The following is a 14,226-nucleotide window of genomic DNA, read 5'->3' on the forward strand; positions in this document are numbered from 1 at the left end:
GAGGAAACGTCAAACACCTGCCTCTAATTGAGAACCATATCAGGCAACACATTTAACCCCACATAGAAACACATAACATAGACTACCCACCCAGCTCACGTCCTGACCAACTAAACAAAGTTAAACAAAGGAAAATAAGGTCAGGAACGTGACAATATCATACGCCATATTATCGCATGACTCCAAGTCCACTTCGATATTTGGTATTTTTTTATTTATTAGGATCCCTATTAGTTGTTGCAAAAGCAGCAGCTACTCTTCCTGGGGTCCACACAGAACATGACATAATGCAGAACATTACTAGACAAGGACAGCTCAAGGACAGAACTACATTTAAAAATAAAAAGGCACATGTAGCCTACATACCAAAACCAATACATACACACAAACTATCTAGGTCAAATAGGGGAGAAACGTTGTGCTGTCAGGTGTTGCTTTATCGTTTTTTAAAACCAGGTTTGCTGTTCATTTGAGCAATATAAGATGGAACGAAGTTCCATGCAATAATGGTGCTATATAATACTGTACGGTTTCTTTAATTTGTTCTGGATATGCGGACTGTAAAAAGACATCTAGTGGCATGTCTGGTGGGGTAAGTGTGTGTGTCAGAGCTGTGTGTAAGTTGACTATGCAAACAATTTGGCATTTTCAACACATTAATGTTTCTCATGAAAAGAAGAAGTGATGCAGTCAGTCTCTCCTCAACTCTTAGACAAGAGAGACTGGTATGCATAGTATTTATATCAGCCCTCTGATTGCAATGAAGAGCAAGACGTGCCGCTCTGTTCTGGGCACGCTGCAGCTTAACTAGGTCTTTCCTTGCAGCACTCGACCACACGACTGGACAATAATCAAGATAAGACAAAACTAGAGCCTGCAGGACTTGCTTTGTGGAGTGCGGTGTCAAAAAAGCAAAGCATCTCTTTATTATGGACAGACCTCTCCCATCTTTACAACCATTGAATCTATATGTTTTGACCATTAGTGTTTACAATCTAAAGTAACGCGAAGTAATTTAGTCCCCTCAACTTGTTCAACAGCCACACCATTCATTACCAGATTCAGCTGAGGCCGAGAACTTAGCTCTTACTTTTAGAAATGTTCAGGGCCAGTTTATTACTGGCCACCCATTCCAAAACAGACTGCAACTCTTTGTTAAGGGTTTGAGGGACCTTATTAGCTGTGGTTGATGATGGGTATATGGTTGAATCATCAGCATACATGGATACACATGCTTTGTTTAATGCCAGTGGCAGGTCATTGGTAAAAATAGAAAAGAGTAGAGGGCCTAGAGAGCTGCCCTGTGGTACACCACACTTTACATGTTTGATATTAGAGAAGCTTCCATTAAAGAAACCCCTTTGAGTTCTATTAGATAGTTGGCTCTGAATCCATGATATGGCAGATGTTGAAAAGCTATAACACGTGTGTTTTTTCAACAATAGATTATGGTCAACAATATCAAAGGCTGCACTGATATCTAACAGTACAGCTCCCACAATCTTCTTATTATCAATTTCTTTCAACCAATCGTCAGTCATTTGTGTCAGTGCAGTACAGTACATGTTTACATCTCTATAAGCATGCTGAAAGTCTGTTCTTAATTTGTTTACAGAGAAATATAATTGTATTTGGTCAAACACAATTCTTTCCAACAGTTTGCTAAGAGCTGGCAGCAAGCTCATAGGTCTGCTGTTAGGACCAGTAAAGGCCGCTTTACCACTCTTGGGTAGCGGAATTACTTTGGCTTCCCTCCAGGCATGAGGACAAATACTTTCCTCTAGGCTCAGATTAAAGATATGACAGATAGGAGTGGCTATAGAGTCAGCTACCATCCTCAGTTGATTTCCATCTACGTTGTCAATGCCAAGGGGTTTGTCATTATTGATCGTTAATAATACTTTTTCCACCTCTCCCACACTATCTTTACAAAATTCAAACTTGCAATGCTTTTCTTTCATTATTAGTTTTTTTATGCATAAATAAGATGGCTCACTGTTCATTGTTGGCATTTCCTGACTAAGTTGGTCATACAGTTTTTCAATTTCTCAATTCCTCATCAATCCATGGAGCCTTAACAGTTCTTAACAGGTCTAACAGTCAGTTTCTTAAGAGGAGCATGTTTATCAATAATTGGAAGAAGCAATTTCATAAACTCATCAAGTGCAGCGTCTGGATGCTCCTTATTAATTACATCAGACCAACAAATACTTTTTACACCATCCACATAAGAGGCACAGCAAAATATTTTGTATGATCTCTTATATACTATTTTAGGCCCAGCATTTGTAACTTAGGCGTTCCTGGATATAGACACTATATTTTGATCACTGCATCCAATGGGTACAGATACAGCTTTAGAACAACGTTCTACAGTATTAGTAGAAATGTGATCGATACATGTGGATGATCTTGTTCCTGTAGTGTTTGTTAACACTCTGGTAGATTAATAACCTGAACCAGATTACAGGCACTGGTTACAGTGAGAAGCTTTCTTGGGGACCTCAATATTCAGGTTCCCAAGAAAGTAGACCTCTCTGTTTACATCACATACACTATCAAGCATTTTACATATAATATTTAGATACTGACTGTTAGCACTTGGTGGCCTACAGCAAGACCCCAAAAGAAAAAGGCTTTAGATGTGCCAAGTGAACCTGCAACACTTAAATAACACTTCACATAAGATCATCTCTAAGCATTACAGCGATATGGCTCTGAATATATACAGCAACACCTCCCCCGTAAGCGTTTCTGTCTCTTCTATAGATGTTATATCCTTGTATAGCTCTGTATCATCAAATGAATTATTTAAGTGACTCTCAGAAATGGCTAATATATGAATGTTATCTGATGTTAGCAAGTTATTGATGTCATGAACCTTATTTCTAAGGCTACATATATTAATATGGGCTATTTTCAGCCCTTTCCTGGGGAAATTATCAAAGATAGACATAATATGGAAAAGAGCAAACAAAGCAAGAGAAAAAAATATATACATTCAGCAGTCCATTAATCAATTGGTGTGTGTGTGTGTGTGTGTGTGTGTGTGTGCGCTGTGGGGTTGAAGCTACAAACACATAGGCTTGGTTCTCTCATCCCTTCCAGGCTTCTGGGAGGGAGGGTGGACAATGAGCCTGTCATAGGGGATGTAAGCAATGTCCCCACGGGCTCTGGCAGCTTTCATGGCTGGGATCAGTTATTTCCTCTTCTGGCGCACAGGTTCAGGATAGTCCTCGTTGAGGAAGATATACGTTCCTCTCAAACTCTTGGCTCTTTCCAGAACAGCTACCTTGTTCTTGAACCTCAGGAACTTGACCACTATCAGCCTGGGCCTGGGAAGCCAAGATATGATGGTTATTATATCAATATGTGCGCATAAAAGCGTTTCCACCAACATTTCTCACACTATTCATTTTACTGACACAAATAGATCCCACTTTGTCTAGCGTATTTTGTTTTGTCGACATTTGGAAAGTTTACAGACAAATGTTCTGTTTCTATCAGGCCTGTCATAACATGTTTTATGCGACATGTACTTTACTCGCATAAAAAGGTTGAATGGAAACTTGGTTATTCTCAAAAAATGGAGACACTTTGAAGCCTTTTCCACTGCTTGTGGGGACCAATGTGTTGGTTGTCCAAGTAGAAGCCAATGTATTTTGTGCTTGTTACAACTGGAACAGTCCACAAAGAATTAGCGGAGCTGGTTGGGGAGGATTTTTGGAGAAGCAGATTCTTAGTTTGACAGACTTCCCACTGGGCACAGACGTCAGTTCAAAGTCTAGTTTTGATTTATATTTGATTGAGTTGTTTTGATTTACATTTGGTTGAGTTGTCAACTCATCTGAATTCAATGTGAAATCAACAAAAAATGTCACCGTTAATTGGATTTGTGGGTAGTGAGGGTAGGCAACAACACATTCGCCACGCTGACTCTCAACACGGGGGTCTCTCAGCGGTGTGTGCTTAGTCCCCTCCTGTACACCCTGTTCACCCACGACTGCGTGGCTGCGTAAGACTACAATACCATCATCAAGTTTGCAGACGACATGATGGTGGTAGGCTTGATCACCGAAAACGATGAAGCAGCCAATAGGGATGAGGTCAGAGACCTGGCAGTGTGGTTCCAGGACAACAACCTCTCCCGCAACGTCAGCAAGACAAAGAAGCTAATCATGGACTACAGGAAACGGAGGGCCAAGCACACCCCCATTCACGTTGACAGGGCTATAGTGGAGCGGGTCGAGAGCTTCAAGTTCACCTGTGTCCACATCACTAAGCATGTGACAAATACAATTGGATTTGATTTGATTTAGGTTAAAAGTTGGGTAAAAAAAATACAATTACTTTTTCCTAATCTAATCAGTTTTCCACGTTGATTCAATGTCATCACATTCATTTTTGGGGTTGAGAGGACATAGAAACTTTGTGGATTCAACCAGTTTTTGCCCACTGCCCAGTGAGTTCTTTCCATTAAGAAGCATGTTGTTCCTCTAGTTGGTTATCCCCGAGCTGACAAGGTACAAATCTGTCGTTTTGCCGCTGAACAAGGCAGTTAACCCACTGTTCCCCGGTAGGCCGTCATTGTAAATAAGAATTTGTTCTTAACTGACTAAAGGTTAAAGGTTAGATTTATAAAGGTTAAATTTAAAAAGGTGCCATTTTTTATGTTTGCTAGCCTTATAGCATGGGACACCCCAATGTTGTCGGCGTAGCCAGTGTCATCACATATGTCTCTCCGAGTGGACATGTGGAGCTGGAAGAAGTAAGGTGAGACAATCCCACCCTGTGGCACCCCAGTTATGTCTGTCCGTTATGATTGTTAATTTGATTCACACAAAAGGACTTCACCACCGCTTGTTTTAAATCTTTATTACATGAGCTTGATGCCGCGTATGGTGACTTGATTCTCCACTCTTGCGTAAGGTGGTTGAGTCGCGGGAAAGTACTGCAGCGATTTGTTGACTTGCTGCCCGAGATCAAATAATTTCTGGAGTCACGAAATGAGGAGCATGAGGAACTGTCTGATGATGCATGGCTGCTAGACTGAGGTTTCCTCACGGACAGCCACTGAACCAGCTCAACTATGAGCTTCAGGGAAAAGACAAAGACGTGGTACACATGATCAGCGCGGTCAATGCCTTTAAGGCCAAGGTGGGTGTGTGGGCCTCTCATCTGAGGAATAGAAGGCTGGTGCACTTCCCAAACCTGGAGAAAATGTCACAACACATAGGAAACAAAGATGCTTTTCTCCTGCAAGAATTCTGTTCCCACCTGGAGAAACTGGCATCCGAATTCAACAGGCGTTTTCAGGAGTTAAGTGACATAGGGGAGGTTTTTGCATTTATCTCAAACCCTTTCCTCCCCATTGAGATTGAGGAGGTGTCCACTAGATTCCAGCAGGTATTTGCTTTACCAATTGGAGTTGACATGGAGATAATTGAATTGCAATATGGCATCGAGTTGAAAGCAAGATAGAGCAAGATAAAGCAAGAGAACAAGTACATTAGAGTGTCTAGTTTGAGAAACAGACATCTCACAAGTCCTCAACTGGCAGCTTCAAATTTAATCAAAGCCTATTGGATGACAACTTGTTTTTAACCAAGACAGAAGAATTCATAACTTACTTTTTCAGACATAACATAGGTACAGCTGATCCCCTTATTGTATGGGACACTTTTAAATGTGCCTTTCGAGGCCATGCAATCCAATACTCATCTTTAAAACAAAAGCAATTTATGTCAAAAGAGTTCATATTATCAAAGGAAATAGAGAGACTAACAGTACATAACGATAGGGCTGGATGCATACCAGTTGAGGTACACCAAACATTTTTTGATGTACTCAGAGGACCGCTATTATGTTTTGACTACTCCTATAAAAATGGTATATTATTAGATACTCAACAAGGTGGTCTGATGTATATCATGACACTAGGTGAGACCCAAATGCAGACAGGAGGTAGATGGTTGGAGTTTAAGATGTTTAATAAATCCAAAGGGAATAGGCAAGAGAATGGTCGTGGACAGGCAAAAGGTCATAACCAGATCAGAGTCCAGGAGGTACAGAGTGGCAGGCAGGCTGGAGGTCAGGGCAGGCAGAATGGTCAGGCAGAGTCCAGAACAGACAAGGGTCAAAACCGTGAGGACTAGAAAAGGAGAAAAGGCAAGGCAGAAAAAACAGGAAAAGACACTGGTAGGCTTGGACATACAAGCCAAACTGGCACAGAGAGACAGGAAACACAGGGATAAATACACTGGGGAAAACAAGCGACACCTGGAGGGGGTGGAGACAATAACGAGGACAGGTGAAACAGATCAGGGTGTGACAGATTTAATTATTACTGAAACAGGACCCAAGGGGTAAATATAAAGATCCAGTTCATTTAAAAAAAATGGAGACCCCTTACACTTCAGTGTTGTGACGCAAACTTATAGGAAAATGCATAGCATAAATAATTAAAAAGGGATTGTCAGATATTATTCATCCTAATCAGACAGTTTTTTAAAAATGGATGGAGATAATATAAATGGATGGAGATGATATAATACAAGTCCTGGAAACAATAGAACACTATAACAAATCTGGGAAACCAGGCCTGGTATTCATGGCTGACTTTGAAAATACTTTTGATTAAGTACGACTGGAATTTCTACATAAATGCCTGGAATATTTCAACGTTGGAGAATCTCTTTATTTAAAGTTATGTATAGTAACCTGTCATGACTCTCCTGTGAAGATCCGAAGGATCAGGTTACAGTGGGTCAGCTCTACAGCACCATCTCTCTCCCGCAGAGGGGAAGAGGGGTGAAGTTGGCTGTTTTATGACGGTCGTAAATACCTGAAGGAGCTCTCTCTCCCACACAATGAAAGGGAAGTGAAACATCCCTTTGTTACAACAGAGAGAGATTTTGTAGTACTGTGACATCAAAAGGTTGAATAATGAAACAATATTTCTGTAATCCAAACAGTTGGAATGGTCCGTGGGTACTTAAAAACTTCTTATGGCTGCAGCCCGACACCGGTACACTTATGACAACAGCCAGCTCAAAGTGCAGGGCGCGAAATTCAAAAGATATTTTTTTTAAATATTTAACTTTCACACATTAACAAGTCCAATACAGCATATGAAAGGTACACATCTTGTGAATCCAGCCAACATGTCCGATTTTTTAAATGTTTTACATGGAAGACACAATATGTAAATCTATTAGCTAACCACGTTCGCAAAAGACACCACTTTTATTACTCCATCAGTTTTTTACTCCATCAGTAGCTATCACAAATTCGACCAAATAAAGATATAAATAGCCACTAACCAAGAAACAACTTCATCAGATGACAGTCTGATAACATATTTATTGTATAGCATATGTTTTGTTAGAAAAATGTGCATATTTCAGGTATAAATCATAGTTTACATTGCAGCTACAATCAGAAATTGCACCGAAAGCAGACAGAATAATTACAGACACCAACGCCAAATAACTAAATACTCATCATAAAACATTTCTGAAAAATACATAGTGTACAGCAATTGAAAGACAGGCATCTTGTGATTCCAGACAATATTTCCGATTTATCAAGTGTTTTACAGCGAAAACACAATAGAGCGTTATATTAGCTTACCACAATAGCCAAAAACACAAGCAATTTCCCAGTAGCAAAAGTTAGCGATCGTAACAAACAAGCAAAAGATATATAATTTTTGACTAACCTTGATTTTCTTCATCAGATGACAGTCCTATAACATCAGGTTATACATACACTTATGTTTTGTTCGAAAATGTGCATATTTAGAGCTGAAATCAGTGGTTACACATTGTGCTAACGTAGCATCTTTTTCCCACAACGTCTAAACAGCAACGATATTTTTCTGACACGTTTTCTGACACACATATTCTGACCAAATAGCTATTCATAAACATAAGTAAAAAATACATGTTGTATAGGAAATGATAGATCCATTAGTTCTTAATGAAATCGCAGTGTTAGAATTCTAAAAAATAACTTCATTACGACATCCAGCTTCGGTATAGCTGAGTACCCCAAAGTTGGGCGCCCACGACTAATTCACATGCACGACAGATATATGAATTAGCATCATAAAATGTTTCTTACTTTTGGTGATCTTCCATCAGAATGTTGTAGAAGGTGTCCTTTGTCAAGAACAGTCGTTGTTTGGATTTAAAACGTTCATTTTCCCTCTCGATTTAGCACGCGCACTTGCCAAGTGGCACAAAGCTCTCCAAGTCAACAAACGGAAGAGAACGGAACACGGCAAAACTCCCAAAAAATTTTCAATAATCTGATGAAACTATATTGAAAAAACATACTTTACGATGATATGGTCACATGTATCAAATAAAATCATAGCCGGAGATATTAGTCGTCCATAACGACAGCTAAACAGAAGGCAAATCCATGTCCCCTTTCGCGCGCTCCAGAAAACAGAAAATGGACGGTCACGTCATACAAAGAGCTTTTATTCCACCTCAGACCAAGATAAACACGAAATTTCTTCTCTCACCGCCTCTTGACATCCAGGGGAAGGTGTATGAAGTGCACGTAGACTCTTACGTATCATGCCCATGTATAGGCAGGGAGTAGAACAGAGCATCGATTTCAGATTTTCCACTTCCTGGTCAGGAAGTTTGTGCCAAATTAGTTCTGTTTGACTCACAGATATAATTCAAACGGTTTTAGAAACTAGAGAGTGTTTTCTATCCAATAGTAATAATAATATGCATATTGTACGAGCAAGAATTGAGTACGAGGCCGTTTGAAATGGGCACCTTTTATCTGGCTACTCAATACTCCCCCTGCAGCCCAAACAGGTTAAAGAACAATCCTGTCGAATTTGTTACTAATTTGTGATGTAACTAAGGACAGTGTAACAACATAACTGTGTCTCTGAATGTGTATATTTCCCAGCTGTCAGGTTCACATCCAAGTGTTGGGGAACTTTAATGATTAAATATGAAACTATTTGTGAGAAGATGAAATGTGATAGCCTTCTAAATGAAAGAATTGTTTTTCATATAAAGTCTTTACCAGTCAGTGACCACACCCACATGAGCACAGACATTATGTTGGCATCATGGAATGCCCCCTTTTTCCAGAGTGCGTAAAAGGACCCGTGACGAAATTTACATTAGACCAACAGGACCGACAGCGTGAGCTGGAAGGTACGAAATGTTTAGACACTCTGAAACTTTCAATAGAGAAGAAGAAAATCTCTATAAACCAGACAGCGTGAAGCGGTGGCTACATGGCTGAGAAATGGTTTAAAACTAGAGACCAAGCAGGCGGAGTGAGCCGGGCGTCATGAATGGTTAGACTCTACAAGACCAGTACACGGACAGCATGAGCTGAAAGGTACAAAATGGTTAGAAACTCTGAAACTTTCTCGAGTGAAGAAGATGAAGACTACACAGGAACATTCAGTCTGCAGCTGTTTAATTACTTTAGTCGACCAAGAACCACCGGGTGGTACTCTGAAAGATCCATTCTAAAGACAATTTTCCTATCAAACGGCCATTGGTATGTCTGACGTATTAACAATTCCATGAGCAAAGTTACCAACTGTATGTAGTGGGTCCATTCTGTCTTTCCCGCTCTTTATCTGTCCCCAGCCCTTTCCATTGTCTATCAAGCCGTCATATCGGGTTAGTCCACTAGGGACTTTTCATTGCATTGTGTAGTAATCAAAGTGTAAGCTATCCTGTTTGTGTGTTTATGTCATTCTGTGTGATTATTTAGTTAGTTAGTAAATAAATAATTAAGCCAATTTGTATATCGCTGAGTCATCATTTAAGCTAGGGTTCGTGCGGATATCCAAGAGTTTTGCGACATTCAGAATGAGACTGATAGAAGGTAACAATGAATTAATGAAATGTAAGAGATCTTTATATATTTTAGAGTTAATTATGAAAAAGGTAACTCGTTAACTTCACTAGGGTAGGGGGCAGCATTCGGAATTTTGGATGAAAAGCGTGCCCAAATTAAACTGCCTGCTACTCAGGCCCAAAAGCTAGGATATGCATATAATTAGTCCGGTTGAAATATTATTGATTATTTATGACAAAAACAACCGGAGGATTGATTTTAAACATCGTTTGGCATGTTTCTACTAACTTTTATTGCACATTTAAAAACTTTTTGTCTGGACTTAGGTCACGCGCCTTGTGCATTCGGATTACTGGACAAAACGCGCGAACAAAAAGGAGGTTTTTGGTCATAAAGAGGGACATTATCGAACAAAACGAACATTATTGTCGAACATGGAGACCTGGGAGTGCCACCAGATGAAGTTCATCAAAGGTAAGTAATTAATTTTAATGCTATTTCTGACTTTTGTGACACCTCTCCTTGAAAATGGCTGTATGGTTTTCTGTGACTAGGCGCTGACCTAACATAATCGTTTGGTGTGCTTTTTGCCATAAAGCCTATTTGAAATCGGACACTGTGGTTGGATTTACAAGAAGTTTATCTTTAAAATGGTGTATAATACTTGTATGTTTGAGGAATTTTAATTATGGGATTTCTGTTGTTTTGAATTTGGCGCCCTGCACTTTCACTGGCTGTTGTCGAGGTGGGACGCTCCCACTTGTACCAGAGAGGTTAAATAAACCTCTCTGGTACAGAGAGTGATGCCCCAAGATTACTACTTACTACTTAATAAACTATGCACTTTTATGTTTACATACCCTACATTACTCATCTCATATGTATATACTGTACTCGATACCATCTACTGCATCTTGCCTATGCCGTTCTGTACCATCACGCATTCATATATCTTTATGTACATATTCTTTATCCCTTTACACTTGTGTGTATAAGGTAGTAGTTGTGGAATTGTTAGGTTAGATTACTCGTTGGTTATTACTGCATTGTCGGAACTAGAAGCACAAGCATTTCGCTACACTCGCATTAACATCTGCTAACCATGTGTATGTGACAAATACAATTTGATTTGATTTGATTTTAATTAATTGTTATATGATTAATTGTATTTTGAAATAATTAAATGTAGTTAAATTGATTTCATAAAATAATCATCATCACATTAATGACAGCAAAGACACGACAAACCCTAGGTGTAAAATAGTAAATAATGGCTACTTCTCAGATGGTATTAAACCGTCAAGAGGAGTAAAACAAGGTTGTCCACTATTTGCATATCTATTTATTAAGCCCATTGAAATGTAAGCTATTAAATTTAGATCCAACAATAATATCAAGGGGCTAGAAATCGACGGCTTAAAAACAAAGGTGTCATTGTACGCTGATGATTCATGTTTTCTTTTAAATACATAATTTGGATCCCTCCACCGCCTTATAGAGGATCTATAAGAGATGGTGCTGTAGAGCTGACCCACTGTAACCTGATCCTTCGGATCTTCACAGGAGAGTCATGACAGGTTACTATACATAGCTTTAAATAAAGAGATTCTCCAACGTTGAAATATTCCAGGCATTTATGTAGAAATTCCAGTCGTACTTAATCAAAAGCATTTTCAAAGTCAGCCATGAATACCAGGCCTGGTTTCCCAGATTTGTTATAGTGTTCTATTGTTTCCAGGACTTGTATTATATTATCTCCATCCATTTATATTATCTCCATCCATTTAAAAAAAACTGTCTGATTAAGATGAATAATATCTGACAATCCCTTTTTAATTATTTGCACTATGCATTTTCCTATAAGTTTGCGTCACAACACTGAAGTGTAAGGGGTCTCCATTTTTTTAAATGGACTGGATCTTTATATTTACCCCTTGAAAGTTAACATTATGTTTCCGAATTACATCACCAAGAGGTAAAATATATAGTGAAAACAATAGTGGTCCTAAAACAGAGCCTTGAGGAACACCAAAATGTACAGTTGATTTGTCAAAGGACAAACCATCTACAGAGATAAACAGATATCTTTCCGACAGATAAGATCTAAACCAGGGCAGAACTTGTCCGTGTAGACCAATTTGGGTTTCCAGTCTCTCCAATAGAATGTGGTGATCGATGGTATCAAAAGCAGCACTAAGGTCTAGGAGCACGAGGACAGATGCAGAGCCTCGGTCTGACGCCATTAAATGGTCATTTACCAGTTCTATGATGGGGTCTAAAACCAGACTGAAGCATTTAATATACATTGTTTGTCTTCAGGAAGGCAGTGAGTTGCTGCGTAACAGCTTTTTCAACATTTTTTAGAGGAATGGGACATTCAATATAGGCCAATAGTTTTTTATATTTTCTGGGTCAAGGTTTGGCTTTTTCAAGAGAGGCTATATTACTGCCACTTTCAGTAAGTTTGGTACACATCCGGTGGATAGAGAGCCGTTTATTATGTTCAACATAGGAGGGCCAAGCACAGGAAGCAGCTCTTTCAGGAGTTTAGTTGGAATAGGGTCCAACTATGCAGCTTGAAGGTATAGAGACCATGATTATTTTCATCAATGTGTCAAGAGATATAGTATTAAAAAATAGGTTTGGGGACCGATCCATTATGATAGGATGATAAATAAACTATATGTACATCCCATTCCTGCACAAAATTGAAAGCTCTCTACAGTATGTCAGAACTCCTGCTCGCAGACACACGTGGGCTCTGGCATTTGCAACCATTTTCATTTTTCACTCACTTAAATGCAACATTGGACAAATAAAACAGGAGTTTTCTCCTTCCCCAACAGGTCTAGGAAGAGGAAAAACAGTGAAGCATGTACAGTGCATTCGAAAAGTATTCAGACCTCTTTACTTTTTCCAAATGTTGTTACGTTACAGCCTTATTCAAAAATGGATTAAGCCTTTCCAAAAATTATTTGAGCCTTTCCAAATCATGTCCAATCAATTGAATTTACCACAGGTTGACTCCAAACAAGTTGAAGAAACATCTCAAGGATGATCAATGGAAACAGGTTGCACCTGAGCTGAATTTAGAGTCTCATAGCAAAGGGTATGAATACTTATGTAAATAAGTTTTTTAATAAATTTACAAACATTCCCAAAAACCTATTTTTCCTTTATTATTATGTGGTATTGTATGTATTTTTCTGAGGAAATTGTTATATTTAATCCATTTTAGAATAAGGCTGGAACATAACAAAATTTGGAAAAAGTCAAGGGGTCTGAATAATTTCCGAAGGCACTGTATGTGTTAACATATACAGTACATGTATGTGGTAAAACACATTTGAATACATGATTGAGGTCATTTTCCTACATAGATATGGTATTTGAAACTTTAGAAGGATTAGTTTACATGTCTCTTGTATGTTTTTTATACAATACATGCAACATATAAGTTGGATATTACAAGAATCTTCAATGAATCGTGTAAGTGTATTTGCTGCCATGTGTATCACTTACAAGTTCCAGATAGAACACTTAAAAACTTCTTGTCAATATGGGGGCGCTGTTTTCACTTTGTAAAAAATCGTGCCCAAATTAAACTGCCTCGTACTCTATTCTAGATCGTACAATATGCATATTATCATTACTATTGGATAGAAAACACTCTCAAGTTTCTAAAACCGTTTGAATTATATCTGTGAGTAAAACAGAACTCATTTAGCAGCATACTTCCTGACAGGAAGTGAAAAATCTGAAATCGAGGCTCTGTTCCAGGGCCTTCCTATTCATTTGCTTGAAATCTATGGATATACATGCACTTCATACGCCTTCCACTAGATGTCAACAGGCAGTGGGAGGTGGAATGAGGTGTCTAGCTTGATCTGAGGTCGAACAAGAGCTCTTGGAATGACGTGACCACTATTTCCTTTGTCTACCAAGGCGCGGGAAGGACATCAGCATTGGCTTCTGAAAAGCGTTCAGTATAGACGGCTAATATCTCCGGCTTTGATTTTATTTGATACATGTGATAATATCATAGTTTTTTCAATATAGTTTTATCAGATTATTCAACGTTTATCGGGAGTTTTGGAGTTTTCCGTTCTCTGCGTTAGGTGAAGATGGACATCTTCGCGCCACTTGGCTAGCTAAGGTTGCTAATTCGACAGGAGAAGAGGACATTCTAAAACCAAACAATGATTTATTCTGGACAAAGGACTCCTTGTACAAGATTCTGATGGGAGCTCAGCAAAAGTAAGAACCATTTATGATGTTATTTCGTATTTCTGTGGAAAATGTTTAGTCGTATTTTCCTTCCTTTTTGCGGGTGCTGTCTCGCTATAACGTAAGGTGTTTGTTATGGTAAAGTTA

General features: G+C 38.9%; 1 pseudogene; it reads left to right on the forward strand.

The window, feature by feature from the left end:
• Positions 1-14,226, forward strand: part of LOC120023955 — a 48,156-nt pseudogene that overhangs the window by 17,695 nt on the left and 16,235 nt on the right.

The sequence above is a fragment of the Salvelinus namaycush genome, chromosome 29 (genome assembly GCF_016432855.1).
Source record: "Salvelinus namaycush isolate Seneca chromosome 29, SaNama_1.0, whole genome shotgun sequence".
In the NCBI taxonomy this organism is placed as follows: Eukaryota; Metazoa; Chordata; class Actinopteri; order Salmoniformes; family Salmonidae; genus Salvelinus; species Salvelinus namaycush.